The 14,937-nt window shown below is 43.2% G+C and overlaps 1 protein-coding gene across 1 annotated transcript in view; it reads right to left on the bottom strand.

The window, feature by feature from the left end:
* Nucleotides 1-14,937, bottom strand: part of LOC126260549 (apical junction molecule-like) — a 199,401-nt gene that overhangs the window by 139,209 nt on the left and 45,255 nt on the right. The gene's annotated exons all lie outside the window — the stretch shown is intronic.

Genomic DNA, 14,937 nt, shown 5'->3' with positions numbered 1-14,937 from the left:
TATTTTTTTTTAAAAAGAAAAGCTATCGAACTGCAACTTTGCCGAAGCCACAATCGCGGTTTTGACACGAGTGAAACGTCAGCCCATGCGCAATCAAATGGTTTCGGGTTGACAGCTGAAGAACTCCATTTAAATATAAATTTGAAGCGCAGAATTAGATTTTTAATTTTTCATCTCGTTTTATTGCGCAGGAACATTTATGTGCGGAAAAGTCGTTAGCTGGGAAACTTGCTGCGTGTGCCGCTGTGGTGGGTCGACATTTTAATTTTCTCTTCAGCGTTCTCGTTGTTCGCTGCCCTGCCTAGAGGGGAAATTTGAGATTCATAGCAAATATCTTCTGTCCTCCGTGTTGCTAACTGCCGGCTACAAGCTTCCGTAACTGTTATCCAACTGCATGCTTCCTTTTTTGGTGAATGTAGACATATAGTGGATGACTGTATTATACGGAGGATTAATAGTTACAAATGCAGAGAAACAGGAACATTTTGTTTCAATTTATGTAACGCACCAACAATTTATTCCTTTATAGCTGTCCGTCAAGTCGTAAAGAAGATTCTTCGTCCCGCTGATGCTGACGTCATCAGAGGCTAAAAGCTATCTCAGTTTAATAAGCATCGGAGGACGTTAATGGCATAACTTGATACCGGATCGACGTAGTCACTTGTGTTAAATGATATCAAAAAACCTGTACCAGCATGAGTGAGCGGAAACCCGCAGTCTTTCCGAATTTCAGTCACAGTGCTTGAACAATTCATTTGCCTTGATATGTATGTATATGGAACAATCCACCACAGCAGACCTCCCATCGTGGAGAGCAATTACCCTAACGAAATAACCTGTCTTATTTAGGTCTACAGATGAATTGTGCGCACGGTAGTTGATCATCTTATTAGTCATCAGTCTTCCGATTGGTTTGACACCGCCCACCGCTAAATTCTCTCCCGTGCAAACCTCTTCATCTCAGAACAGCCATTGTGCCCAATATCTTCTATTATTTTCTGAACACATTCCAGTCTATTTCTTCCCCTGCAGTTTTAACCCTCTATGCTTCAAGTGCCATGGAAGTTATTCCTTGGTGTCTTAACACGTGTACTATTATCCTGTCACTTCTTCTCGACAATAGGATAGCCTCCTCATTTCTTATTCTGTCAATCTAACTAATTTTCAACACCCTACTGTAATAAAACATCTCAAAAGCTTCGCCGCGCGAGGTAGCTGTGCGGTTTAAGGCACCTTGCCACGGTTCGCACGGCTCCCCCCGTTGTCCTTAACGTAAGTTGGTTTAAGTTAGATTAAGTAGTGTGTAAGCTTAGGGACCAATGACCTCAACAGTTTTGTACCATAGAACTTACCACAAATTTCCAATTACTCAGACGCTTCGATTCTCTTCTTTTCCGATTTTCTCACTGTCGATGTTTCACTGCCATACAACGCTGTTCTCCACACATGCATTCACACAAATTATTTCCTGAAGTTAAGGTCGATATTTGAAACTAGTGGACTTCTTTTGGCTAGGAACGCCATTTCCGTCTGTGCTCGTTTGCTTTTAACGGCCTCCTTCCTTAGACCCTGTTGTTACGCCTCCAAGGTATGAGAATTCGTTCACGTAACCTACTTCTTTCTCATAATTTTATTTTTCAGTTTTTCACTAATCTCATTTCTCCTACTCATTACTTTTGGCTATATTCGGTTTTCACTCAGTTCATTTTCTGTACTCATTACTTTGTTCATTCCATTCAACTGGTCGTTGGTTGGTTGCTTTGGCGAGTAAAGGGACCAAACTACGGGGTCATCAGTCGCTCAATAGGTCGTGTAATATCTCTTCACTTTCACTGAGGACAACCTTGTCATCAGTGAAACTTAGCACTTATTTCAACATAATTGTAATTGCTTTCCTGAATCTTTCATTCATTTCCATCATTGCTTCTCGTATCTATAGATTGAATAGTGGGGGTGAAGAGCTACTCCCCAGTCTTATTGCGTTTCTAATCCTAGCAGCTTTTTTTGGATCTTCCATTCTTATTGTTTCCTCTTTGTTCTGTAACATATTGTATATGACCCGTCTTATCCTGTACCTTACATTTATTTTCCTGGGCATTTCGGGCTTGTTGTAAAACGCTTCAAAATACGTTTATGACACTTGAGAAACACTGAAATACTCTTCTTTCTCTAGAACTGAAATTATAAATGATGTACTGATAACTATCAGCCATTTGAATTTTAGTTAAAAACACTGTCTCCATACTCGGTATTGTCTGTTTCTTGACTCGAAACTAACTTTTCATTCTGTGATTATAGAACGAGACTCCCACAAAAACTCACTTCCTCAGTCTCCGATTTCTAACTTTCAACTGCCCCTCTCTTCACCTTTTCTTAATTATAGAGATAAATTTTTACCTACCGGACAGTAGCTCTTTCTACTAAACGAATATTACATAGGATTCACATTGGAATCTGCATGAAATACAGTGAACATATATTTACATACAGCACTAACCTCGTGTACATTTACATTTATGCTGCTGCCATTTAGGATTTGTAAAAAAATGTATTTTGCATACAATTCTGCATTAAAATATCAAACTACTGTCAAAACATACCATTAGTAATATACAGTGAAGAAAATCTCCGTCATAGTTGACTGGTTTACATTGTCGAACGCTTTTTCTGGGCTCACAAATCCTATGTATCTATCTTAATTTTTCTTAAGCCTTGCTTCCATTTTTGAGTGTAATGTCAGGTACCTTTATCTTTTCTACAGCCAAACTGATTGTTGCCTAACAGATCCTCGATATCCTTTCCCGTTTTTCTACATATTATTCTTGTCAGCAACTTGGATGCATGAGATGTTAAGCTGATTATTCAATAATTCTCGCACTTATCTTTCCTTGCTATATTCGGGATTCTGTAGATGATATTTTCTCGAAAGTCTGATGGTATGCCTCTAGACCCGTAGGTTCAACAAACCAATCCGAATAATCCTTTAGAAGCAACTTACACAAATGATTTTAGAAATTCCGAAGGAACGCTAAATGTAACTTCCGCATAATTCGATCACAAGTCATCCAGAGCTCTGATAAGCAGCGACTCTAATAGTGGGTGGATTCTGTCTTACGTATCAACTCTCATTTCTTCTTGTACCATATCATCAGAGAGTTTCTCTCCCTGGTGGAGGCATGCAGTGTACTCTTTCCAACTACCCATTCTGTCCTTTTAGTTTAACTGTGAAATTACTCTTGACACCTTTTCGTATAGTTTCACCTAGAGATGTTTTGATTTTCCTGCTTGGTGAATCAGTCCTTCGAACGACCATTTCTTTTTCGATTTCCACGCATTTACATTGCAGCCATTTCGCTTTGGTTTCCCTGCACTTCGTTCCTAAGTGGCTTATATTGCTGTATTCCTGCCTTTTCATGAACATTTTTGTACTTCCTTGCACCTATATTTGTCTGTGAAATTTCCGTAATTGTTCATTTTACAGATGTTAACTCATATTCAGCTTAAATGTCTGTTGTGGTATTCATCGTCACATTATCTAGAGCATTAGACAAACCCAAACACGCCTCATCTTTCCTGATTATTTCAGTAACCCCTTTCCTTCAACACTGATTCTTCTGGGCGATTGTTCCAGAATCAAACAGGTCGTCGTAACTGTGTCAATACTCGTAGCGGCTACTGATATAGTTAGTGAGCAATTCCTGTAGTTTTTAGGCTCTTGTTTTCATGCTGTTTTACTCGAAATAGTAAAATTTCGTGGCGTGATAGCTAGTACAATACAAGAGTTTTCTCAGCCCTCGATAAAAATTTGTTTGTGACCTACCCTCGTGTTATGCTGCACAAAAAAGTGTAGATACGAAAGGAAGTCGTCGCCGGCTTTCAGTGACCTTTGTCACATTTGAGATGCTCGAGAGATCCAGTTGCTTCTAGATTGCAACGTCATTTCTTGTTCAGCCTTTTTTATGTTACGGTGCATCATTATAAGTATCAAAATTATAAATTGCTGTGTTTTTTTTCAGTTGCTCGACTTATTAATAGTTGTCTATCATGATTAGGCCGCTTTGGAACTTGACACCTCCTTCATAATAATCAACGCGGCTTCTGCAAAAATCTAATCTAGCTAATTGTTTTCATTCATGAATCAGACACAGGTAGATATAATGTGCCCTGACTGAGGTTGTGTTACTTTAATATCACGAAAATTTCGGTATATAGTTCTACAAATACGCTCTTGGTTAAGAAAGTATGAGCTTCCAAATATTAGTTCAGATACTTGATCAGATTCTTAATCAACAGAACGAAGTATGTCTTTATCGATGGGAAAATTTCATCTATAGCATCATCCGTGTCTCAAGGAATCTGTGGTTACTACTCCTGCGTATTGCCGGAGGATACGTAGAGTACACACATCAAAAAAGGTTTTTTATCACCTCGGTTCCGGGAGTTCCTGAAACTGGAATCAACATAAACATCATTTCCACCCTTATTATTGCTCACGAAAACCATACATTGCATGTTGTACCATCATACAGCGAGACCTTCAGAGGTGGTGGTCCAGATTGCTGTACACACCGGTACCTCTAATACTCAGTAGCACGTCCTCTAGGATTGATGCATGCCTATATTCGTCGTGGCATACTATCCACAAGTTCATCAAGGCACTGTTGGTCCAGATTGTTCCACTCCTCCACGGCGATTCGGCTTGGATCCCTCAGAGTGGATGGTGGGTCATGTCGTACATAAATAGCCCTTTTTAACCTATCCCAGGCATGTTCGACAGAAAAAAATGCTGGACACTCTAGTCGAGTGATGTCGTTATCCCGAAGGAAGGCATTCACAATATGTGGACGATGGGGCCGCTAATTGTCGTCCATGAAGACAAACGCCTCGCCAATATGCTGCCGACATGGTTGACTGTCGGTTGGAGGATGACATTCACGTGTCGTACAGCCGTTACGGCGCCTTCCATGACCACCAGCGACGTACGTCGCCTCCACATAATGCCACCCCAAAACACTAGGGAGCCTCCACCTTGCTGCACTCGCTGGACGGTGTGTCTATGGTGTTCAGCCTGACCGGCCTGCTTCCAATCATGTCTCCGACGACCGTTTGCTTGAAGGCATATGCGACTGTCATCGGTGAAGAGAACGTGATGCCAGTCCTGAGCGGTCCATTCGGCATGTTGTTGGGGGCCCATCTGTACCACGCCGCGTGGTTTCGTGGTTGCAGAGATGGACCTCGCCATGGACGACGGAAGTGAAGTTGCACATCATGCAGCCTACACGATGTCCTGTGGCTGCACGAAGAGCATGGTGGCGTTGGTGTCAGGGTTCCTCCTAGCCATAATCCGTAGGTAGCGGTCATCCACTGCAATAGTAGCCCTTGGGTGTCCTGAGCGAGGCATGTCATCGACAGTTCCTGTCTCTCTGTATCTCCTCCATGTCCGAACAACATCGTTTTGGTTCACTCCGAGACGCCTGGACTCTTCCCTTGTTGAGAGACCTTGCTGGGACAGAGTAACAATGCGGGCGCGATCGAACCGCGGTATTGACCGTCTAGCCATGGTTGAACTACAGACAACACAAGCCGTGTACATCCTTCCTGATGGAATGACTGGAACTGATCGACTGTTCAAAATGGTTCAAATGGCTCTGAGCACTATGGGACTCAACTGCTGAGGTCATTAGTCCCCTAGAACTTAGAACTAGTTAAACCTAACTAACCTAAGGACACCACACACATCCATGCCCGAGGCAGGATTCGAACCTGCGACCGTAGCGGTCTCGCGGTTCCAGACTGCAGCGCCAGAACCGCGCGGCCACTTCGGCCGGCCTGATCGACTGTCGGACACCCTCCGTCTAATGGGCGCTGCTCATGCATGCTTGTTTACATCTTTGGACCAGTTTAGTGACATCTCTGAACAGTCAAAGTGATTGTGTACGTGCTGCTATATCCACAGCCAACGTCTATCTTCAGGAGTTCTGGCAACTGGGGTGATGCAAAAGTTTTTCTTGATGTGTGTATAATATTGAGTGCTCCTCTCCCTATTCCATTCATAGATGCTGTGAGAGAAAAATGCCTCTCTGTGTAACTTTTCCGTCTTTGTCATGAAGCAAGGTATATCCAGTAGGAAGTAAAACTTTTTCCTCGATTCGTTGTGAAACGTACGGTGTCGGAATTTAAACAGTAAGCCTTCATAGCATGCTCAGCTGTATTTCTACAGCATCTATCTGCGGAGAAGGTGGAACATTTGCGTCACCCTCAGATCTTGACTGAAACGAGCTACGTAGGAAATCCTGTTTGACCGTTTTCCACATCTGTGAATAACCCAATTCCAGATTGGGAAAACATTATTTGTAATTCAACCAGCCGAATGATTTCTAAAAGAACCTAGCAAATACAAATCGGTATGACTGGGTTTGTTGGAATATCGTGGGATGTCTTTAACGACGACTGCCTGCATGCCCTAAATTTCTTTCAATACAGCGTGTCTACTCAGGTTTAAAGCCCGAGATAAAATCAATGTATGCTTCTGATTTAATCGGGTACTCTCTTGGTGGACATATTGCCATTTTATAGTTACCATTTAGAAACTCTGCGCCGACAGAATGATATAACTATGTTTACGGAATTCCCTATATATTATGTCCTCTGGTTTTATAAAGGGATAGACTTCGCACGCTGGAGAGTTTTATGATTATTTTTACCATATATGAATTGGACGGATATTTTTATATTGTTCTATAACTGTTCGATAATTATTCTATAACTGACACCTCATTGGATGGCACGTGACTGATGTGCAGTCGGCTTGTTATACTTGAACGAAGTGTGCTATGTTGTCTGGCCGCGCCAAGAATTTCTAGTTTCCTGTCGTTAGCACTCAGCTGTTTCATGGTATTTCTTTATATGTTATTTACTAATGGACTGAGGTTCGAGTACCAAGGCCTGTGTGACAGTGCTCTTCTGATCGGAAATATTTAGGCTCCTGCTAACGGAAATATCATGCATAGTTATTGTCTTTATCGTAATTATTCTCCTTAACTGGCTGATATTCTTCTTGGTTCAAATGGTTCAAATGGCTGTGAGCACTATGGGACTTAACATCTACGGCCATCAGTCCCCTAGAACTTAGAACTACTTAAACCTAACTAACCTAAGGACATCACACAACACCCAGTCATCACGAGGCAGAGAAAATCCCTAACCCTATTCTTCTTCATTGGTTGATTATACACAAAATGAACACTAAAGCTCCCAAATCAGGGCCGTTTTGTTCCTGATGCACCAGTTTTTCTCTTATGCTATAATATTGAAAACAGTGCTAAATTTTAACTAAACATTTTATTGTCTTCTGTGAGCGTGAAATTTGTAGTAATTTTATGCATGAATCCAAAAGTTGTCATTAGTTTGCTGCAGAAACTTGTTGTTTAAGTCTATAATATTGAACTCAGTTCAAATGTTTAATTAAGGGTTCTTCGTTACTTTTATCTTTTTTTCTGCTTTTAATATTTTCAAGAGCTTAAAGAGTATAATTATTTGTAAAAAAAATTATATTTTTTATGAATAAATGAATATTGTCGTACTGTTAACTCTATCAATCGATTCCACACACCACGCAGTCACAACCAAATGCCATTCGCCTTTCAGTTCCAAGCACCGCCTCCAGATGGTGCTCGCTGATCGGGACTTTTTTCTGCTTCCATCTCACGTCCATTAGCGTGTCGTATTTATCCGCTGATAGCGTTGCCAGTCTCCAGGGAAAGCGAAGTATGGGGTGGATGGATATTCTTCCGCCAATAGGCCCAAATGTCGACACGCCACCGACACTCAGCCAGTTCCGCGGCGCAAGCAGTTCCTGCAGTTCGCTTGGTACCTCTGCAAGTTGTGGCTGGGAGTCCCGTTGAGAAGACCTCAGTTCTGACTTATCAGTCGCTAATTATGGAGCAATAGTATCCATTAACAACAAGTGTCTGCACAATACTTTCAGTCAGATCGACTAAATCATGGAGTGCCAATTGACAGCAAAATTATTTAAATTTCATTCTATTAGTTATCAGACATTAAGTGCCAGTACAGTCGTGTATCATCACTATTAATAAATATTATTGATTCTTTCTTACTGTGTTGCCAGATTGTTGTTCTAGAGTTGCCCCGTCAAGCAGTTGTATTAGTGTGCGTAGTCCCACCTTTTATAGAAACGTAGTAGTAAATAATTTTTCTGCTACCGTGTGTATTTGGGCTGAATTAGTGGTAAAATTCAGGTATAATATTTAATATCAGCAGTACTAAAACCGTTCTAATCCCTCGATTGCTGAAGGGACACAATTCCTGATGGAATGTCCGTTAGATTCTGTTTTAAATACCCGAAGAAATTGGCCGACTTCTAGTGTCTGGTGGAACAAAGGAACGCACCACGGGAGTGGAAAAAAGGCACACTTTGTTCCTCTCTGTAAGAAGCACCTCAAGACCGACGCTGACAAATGTATGACTTATAAAACAGACACAGTTTTCTGGGAGAATCATGGACGTATGTTCTCATCACGCTTGACGATTTTTATGGAAACGACAAAGCTCCTACTTGAGGATGAACATAATTTATGCAAGCATCGATTGCATAAACATAGCATTGTTCACGAGAACCAGGAGACAATAAGCAGACAGCGAAGCTCAGGTTAATGCCTTGTTTTTCTTTTACGTTCGGTAGTGATTCTTGAATCACGTATTTGCTTACGTATTGGTCCAGTAGGACGACGTTTGGGGGACTTCTACTGAAGACGGGAAAGTGCTTTACGTGCTGTTATCTTGTTACTTATTGATTAAGAATCACACATGTCATGTCGTTGCCGGGTTCGTCGATGGACCTTACCAAACTGAGAAAAATAGAATTTAGTTCCAATAAGAGAAAAAAAAAACAATGTCCATGTCAGTTCTAAAGCTACAACGTTAAAAGTTAATAGAATTAGTTAGAAAATTCTCCACATTATCTGCTCTAATTTAGCCAAAGTTGCAGGTCAGCTTCGCTGTCTGCTTATTGTCTCCTGGTTCTCGTGAACAATGCTATGTTTATGCAATGGACCAGCCCAAATTTTTTAACCACCTGCTTATTGTTGTGTTGGTCCATCTTTGAACCGGAATACAGCAGTGATCCTACGTGGTAAGGATTCTACAGTTCCTTTGTAGTGTTCTGGAGATATGTGGCACCAGATGTTACACACAAGTCTTGCAATTCCCGTAAATTAGGGGGCAGTATTCTGTGGGTGCGGGAATGGGGCTCGATAGCATTGCAGATGGGTTGCTTTGGGTTGATATTCGGTGAATTTCGTGGCTAAGACAAACATGATCCTCAAACAAATAAGACACGATTCTAGCGTTGTGACACTTACAATGATCCTACTGGAAGATGGCATAAAACAGGAAAAGACGAAGGTGGTACCCTAATTCTGCTCACGTTGTTCACATCTGTAATGATGCCAGCGGTTACTACAACAGATCCAATAAAATAGCAGGTTGATGTCCCCTTGCGTCCGTTGCGCTGTGCTTGTTGCGATACGCCGTCCGCCTGGAGCTTATCCGGATACTGCCGACGATTTCATGTTATTATATATGTGATTCGTCCGGCCACGTGTCACGTTTACACCAGTCCACGACCGAGTTCGATGACACTGTTGGCGCTGCAGACGGAATTGACGATGTTATGGTTCACATGGCTCTGAGCACTATGCGACTTAACTTGTGAGGTCATCAGTCACCTAGAACTTGGAACTAATTAAACCTAACTAACCTAATGACATCACACACATCCATGCCCGAGGCAGGATTCGAACCTGCGCCAGTAGCGGTCGCTCGGCTCCAGTCTGCAGCGCCTAGAACCGCACGGCCACTCCGGCCGGCTGACGATGTTACTGGGGCAACGTGTGAACACGTCAATATCACATACTGAGGAATCCCATTTCAAGAATGTACACCACCATTTTATTCCGTCGTCAAGTATGATTGTGAAGGTTTGGAAAATCCGACCCATACACTATCTGATCAAAAGTATCTTATGTAAAGCGGATCTGTTCATTAGATGTGAGGAGAGGCGGATTCGCCACTAAACAGGAGGAGGGAAGTAGCGTGTTGTCATTGGAGAAGCAGTAACAGCAAAGTCGTCTGTCAGGAGAGCTCAATGATTTCGAACGTGAACTAGTCACTGGATGTCACCTGAGCAAAAAATCCTTCAGGTACCTTTCTAGCCCTCTAAATCTGGCCACGTCGTTTGTTGGCGATGTGCTTGTGAGGTGGAAACGCGAAGGAGCAACCACATCTACACTAAGACCCGGCAGACCTCATGCACTGGCAGACAAGGACTGTCAAGCATTGAGGAGGGTGCTCATAAAAAAACGCATAAAATCAGTGTAAGGAATATTACGTCAATAAAATCGTCTAAATGGCTTATTAAAATTTATGTCCTTATTACGACGTTTCAGCAATTGTCATCATGATAGCAAAAAGCATCGCCACACATATTTCAGCGCTGACACAAAAGCTTCTTTCATAAGTTTCTGTGTTAGTACTAAAATCTGTGCTTAATCGGAACGTATATTTTAGTACTGACACAGAAGCTTCTCTTATAAGTTCTAAGCTTTTTGATATCTCATGATGGCAGTAGCCGAAACGTCGTAACAATCAAAGAAATTTTAATAAGCTATCTAGAAGGTTTTATTTACAGATTATTCACAGTAATTGAGGACTCATATAGGAAATTTATTTCCTTTACAATGGAAAGAATCTCTCTTGAGTCCCGTAGTGCTACCAGGAGTCCAGTTATCACGGCGACTGTGCATGGGGAGTTACAAAGAATGGGATGCAATGGTGAGCAGCTCCTCTAAGACAGACATGTGAAACGACGCTTGAGGTTGTGTAGACACTAAGGCCATTGGATTGTGGATTACTGGAAACGAGTGATTTGGAGAGATGATCATGCAATACTCTCTGGACATCTACATCCATACTCCGTCTCGTATTGTTCGTGGAAAGAAGGATTGTCGGTATGCTTCTGTGTGGGCTCTAATCTCTCTAAAAATGGTTCAAATGGCTCTGAGCACTATGGGACTCAACTGCTGAGGTCATTAGTCCCCTAGAACTTAGAACTAGTTAAACCTAACTAACCTAAGGACATCACACACATCCATGCCCGAGGCAGGATTCGAACCTGCGACCGTAGCGGTCTCGCGGTTCCAGACTGCAGCGCCAGAACCGCGCGGCCACTTCGGCCGGCTCTAATCTCTCTAATTTTATCCTCATGGTCTCTTCGCGTGATATACGTAGGAGGGAGCAATATACTGCTTCACTCTTCGGTGAAGGTATGTTCTCGAAACTTTAACAAAAGCCCGTACCGAGCTACTGAGCGTCTCTCCTGCAGAGTCTTCCACTGGAGTTCATCTATCATCTCCGTAACGCTTTCGCGATTACTAAATGATCCTGTAACGAAGTGCGCTGCTCTCCGTTGGATCTTCTCTATCTCTTCTATCAACCCTATCTGGTACGGATCCCACACCGCTGAGCAGTATTCAAGCAGTGGGCGAACAAGCGTACTGTAACCTACTTCCTTTGTTTTCGGATTGCATTTCCTTAGGATACTTCCAATGAATCTCAGTCTGGCATCTGCTTTACCGACGATCAGCTTTATATGATCATTCCATTTTTAATCACTCCTAATGCTTACTCCCAGATAATTTATGGAATTAACTGCTTCCAGTTGCTGACCTGCTATTTTGTAGCTAAATGATAAGGGATCTATCTTTCTATGTATTCGCAACATATTACACTTGTCTACATTGAGATTCAATTGCCATTACCTGCACCAAGCATCAATTTTCCATTGTTACAACCTCTCGATACACCGCAGCATCATCTGCAAAAAGCATCAGTGAACTTCCGATGTCATCCACAAGGTCATTTATGTATATTGTCAATAGCAACGATCCTATGACACTCTCCTGCGGCACACCTGAAATCACTCTCACTTCGGAAGACTTCTCTCCATTGAGAATGACATGCTGCGTTCTGTTATCTAGGAACTCTTCAATCCAATCACACAATTGGTCTGATAGTCCATATGCTCTTACTTTGCTCATTAAACGATTGTGGGGAACTGTATCGGACACCTTGCGGAAGTCAAGAAACACGGCATCTACCTGTGAAGCCGTGTCTATGGCCCTCTGAGTCTCGTGGACGAATAGCGCGAGCTGGGTTTCGCACGACCGTCTTTTTCGAAACCCATGCTGATTCCTACAGAGTAGATTTCTAGTCTCCAGAAAAGTCATTATACTCGAACATAATACGTGTTCCAAAATTCTACAACTGATCGACGTTAGAGATATAGGTCTATAGTTCTGCACATCTGTTCGACGTCCCTTCTTGAAAACGGGGATGACATGTGCCCTTTTCGAATCCTTTGGAACCCTACGCTCTTCTAAGACCTACGGTACACCGCTGCAAGAATGGGGGCAAGTTCCTTCCCGTACTCTGTGTAAAATCGAACTGGTATCCCATCAGGTCCAGCGGCCTTTCCTCTTTTGAGCGATTTTAATTGTTTCTCTCTCCCTCTGTCGTCTATTTATATATCTACCATTTTGTCATCTGTACGACAATCTAGAGAAGGAACTACAGTGCAGTCTTCCCCTGTGAAACAGCTTTGGAAAAAGACATTTAGTATTTCGGCCTTTTGTCTGTCATCCTCTGTTTCAGTACCATTTTGGTCACAGAGTGTCTGGACATTTTGTTTTGATCCACCTACTGCTTTGACATAAGACCAAAATTTCTTAGGATTTTCTGCCAAGTCAGTACATAGAACTTTACTGTCGAATTCATTGGACGCCTCTCGCATAGCCCTCCTCACACTACATTTCGCTTCGCGTAATTTTTGTTTGTCCGCAAGGCTTTGGCTTTGTTTATGTTTTCTGTGAAGTTCCCTTTGCTTCCGCAGCAGTTTTCTAACTCGGTTGTTGTACCACGGTGGCTCTTTTCCATCTCTTACGATCTTGCTTGGCACATACTCATCTAACGCCTATTGTACGATGCTTTTGAACTTTTTCCACTGATCCTGAACACTATCTGTACTTCAGACAAAACTTTTGTGTTGAGCCGTCAGGTACTCTTTAATCTGCTTTTTGTCACTTTTGCTAAACAGAAAAATCTTCCTACCTTTTTTAATATTTCTATTTACGGCTGAAATCATCGATGCCGTAACCGCTTTATGAACGCTGATTCCCTGTTCTGCGTTAACTGTTTGTCACCAGAAGGTCTAATATGTTATCGCCACGAGTCGGTTCTCTGTTTAACTGCTCAAGGTAGTTTTCAGATAAAGCACTTAAAAAAATTTCACTGGATTCTTTGTTCCTGCCACCCGTTATAAACGTTTGAGTCTCCCAGTCTATATCCGGCAAATTAAAATCTCCACCCAGAACTATAACATGGTCGTGAAATCTACTCGAAATATTTTCCAAATTATCCTTCGATACTATTGCACTTCTTATCGCTATAAACACGCCTCCTCCTTCACTGTCCAGCCTGTCTCTGCGGTATACATTCCAATCTGAGTTTAGGATTTCATTACTGTTTACGTCTGGTTTCAGCCAACTTTCTATTCCTAGTACTATATGGTCGTTGTGACTGTTTATTAATGAGATGAGTTCTGATACCTTTCTATAGACGCTCCTGCAGTTTACTCTTGTTGTTGTTGTTGTTGTTGTGGTCTTCAGTCCTGAGATTGGTTTGATGCAGCTCTCAGTAAAGCTGCATGTCCTCGGGAAAAATTACGGCTGTAGTTTCCCCTTGCTTTCAGCCGTTCGCAGTACCAGCACAGCAAGGCCGTTTTGGTTAATGTTACAAGGCCAGATCAGTCAATCATCCAGACTGTTGCCCCTGCAACTACTGAAAAGGCTGCTGCCCCTCTTCAGGAACCACATGTTTGTCTGGCCTCTCAACAGATACCCCTCCGTTGTGGTTGCACCTACGGTACGGCCATCTGTATCGCTGAGGCACGCAAGCCTCCCCACCAACGGCAAGGTCCATGGTTCATGGGGGAAGAGTTTACTCTTAGCACATTAATATTGTTATTCCCTGTTGCATTTTGCCTACTCCTACCTTGCCGCGTCTCAGGAGGCGTCTTGACGGGCCTAGGGAGGGAATTCTCTAACCTAAAAAATCCCCATGTCCACTCCACACGTACTCCGCTACCCTTGTAGCCGCTTCCGGCGTGTAGTGCACGCCTGACCTTTTCAGGGGGACCCTACATTTCTCCACCCGATAGCGGAGGTCGAGAAATTTGCACCCCAGATCTCCGCAGAATCGTCTGAGCCTCTGGTTTAAGCCTTCCACTCGGCTCAAAACCCGAGGACCGCGATCGGTTCTGGGAACGATACTACAAATAGTTAGCTCTGATTCCACCCCGCGAGCGAGGCTTTCCGCCTTTACCAATTCCGCCAACCACCTGTACGAACTGAGGATGACCTCTGAACCCAGACGGCAGGAGTCATTGGTGCCGACATGAGCAACAATTTGCAGTCGGGTGCACCCAGTGCTCTCTATCGCCGCCGGCAGGAACACCTCCACATCTCGGATGATACTCCCCGGCAAGCAGACAGAGTGAACACTGGCCTTCTTCCACGACCTTTCCGCTATTTCCCTAAGAGGCTCCATCACCCGCCTAACGTTGGAGCTCCCAATAACTAATAAAACCCTCCCCCCGTGTGCCTGCTCGGACCTTGCTGAAGGAGCGGCCACATGTCCACTCACAGGCAGAGCGGGCGATGCCACACGGCCAGCCTCCACATTGACCCTCCACCTCGAACGCCGCGAACGCCGCTGGACCCGCCACTCCCCTTGGGGAGAGGGTGGCCCAACCGCGCCCGGTACCCTCGAAGATGTCTCGACAGCAGGGACAGTGGGTGA

This window comes from Schistocerca nitens, chromosome 5 (assembly GCF_023898315.1).
Source record: "Schistocerca nitens isolate TAMUIC-IGC-003100 chromosome 5, iqSchNite1.1, whole genome shotgun sequence".
Taxonomy (NCBI): domain Eukaryota; kingdom Metazoa; phylum Arthropoda; class Insecta; order Orthoptera; family Acrididae; genus Schistocerca; species Schistocerca nitens.
This window is presented reverse-complemented; position numbering and strand designations above follow the sequence as displayed.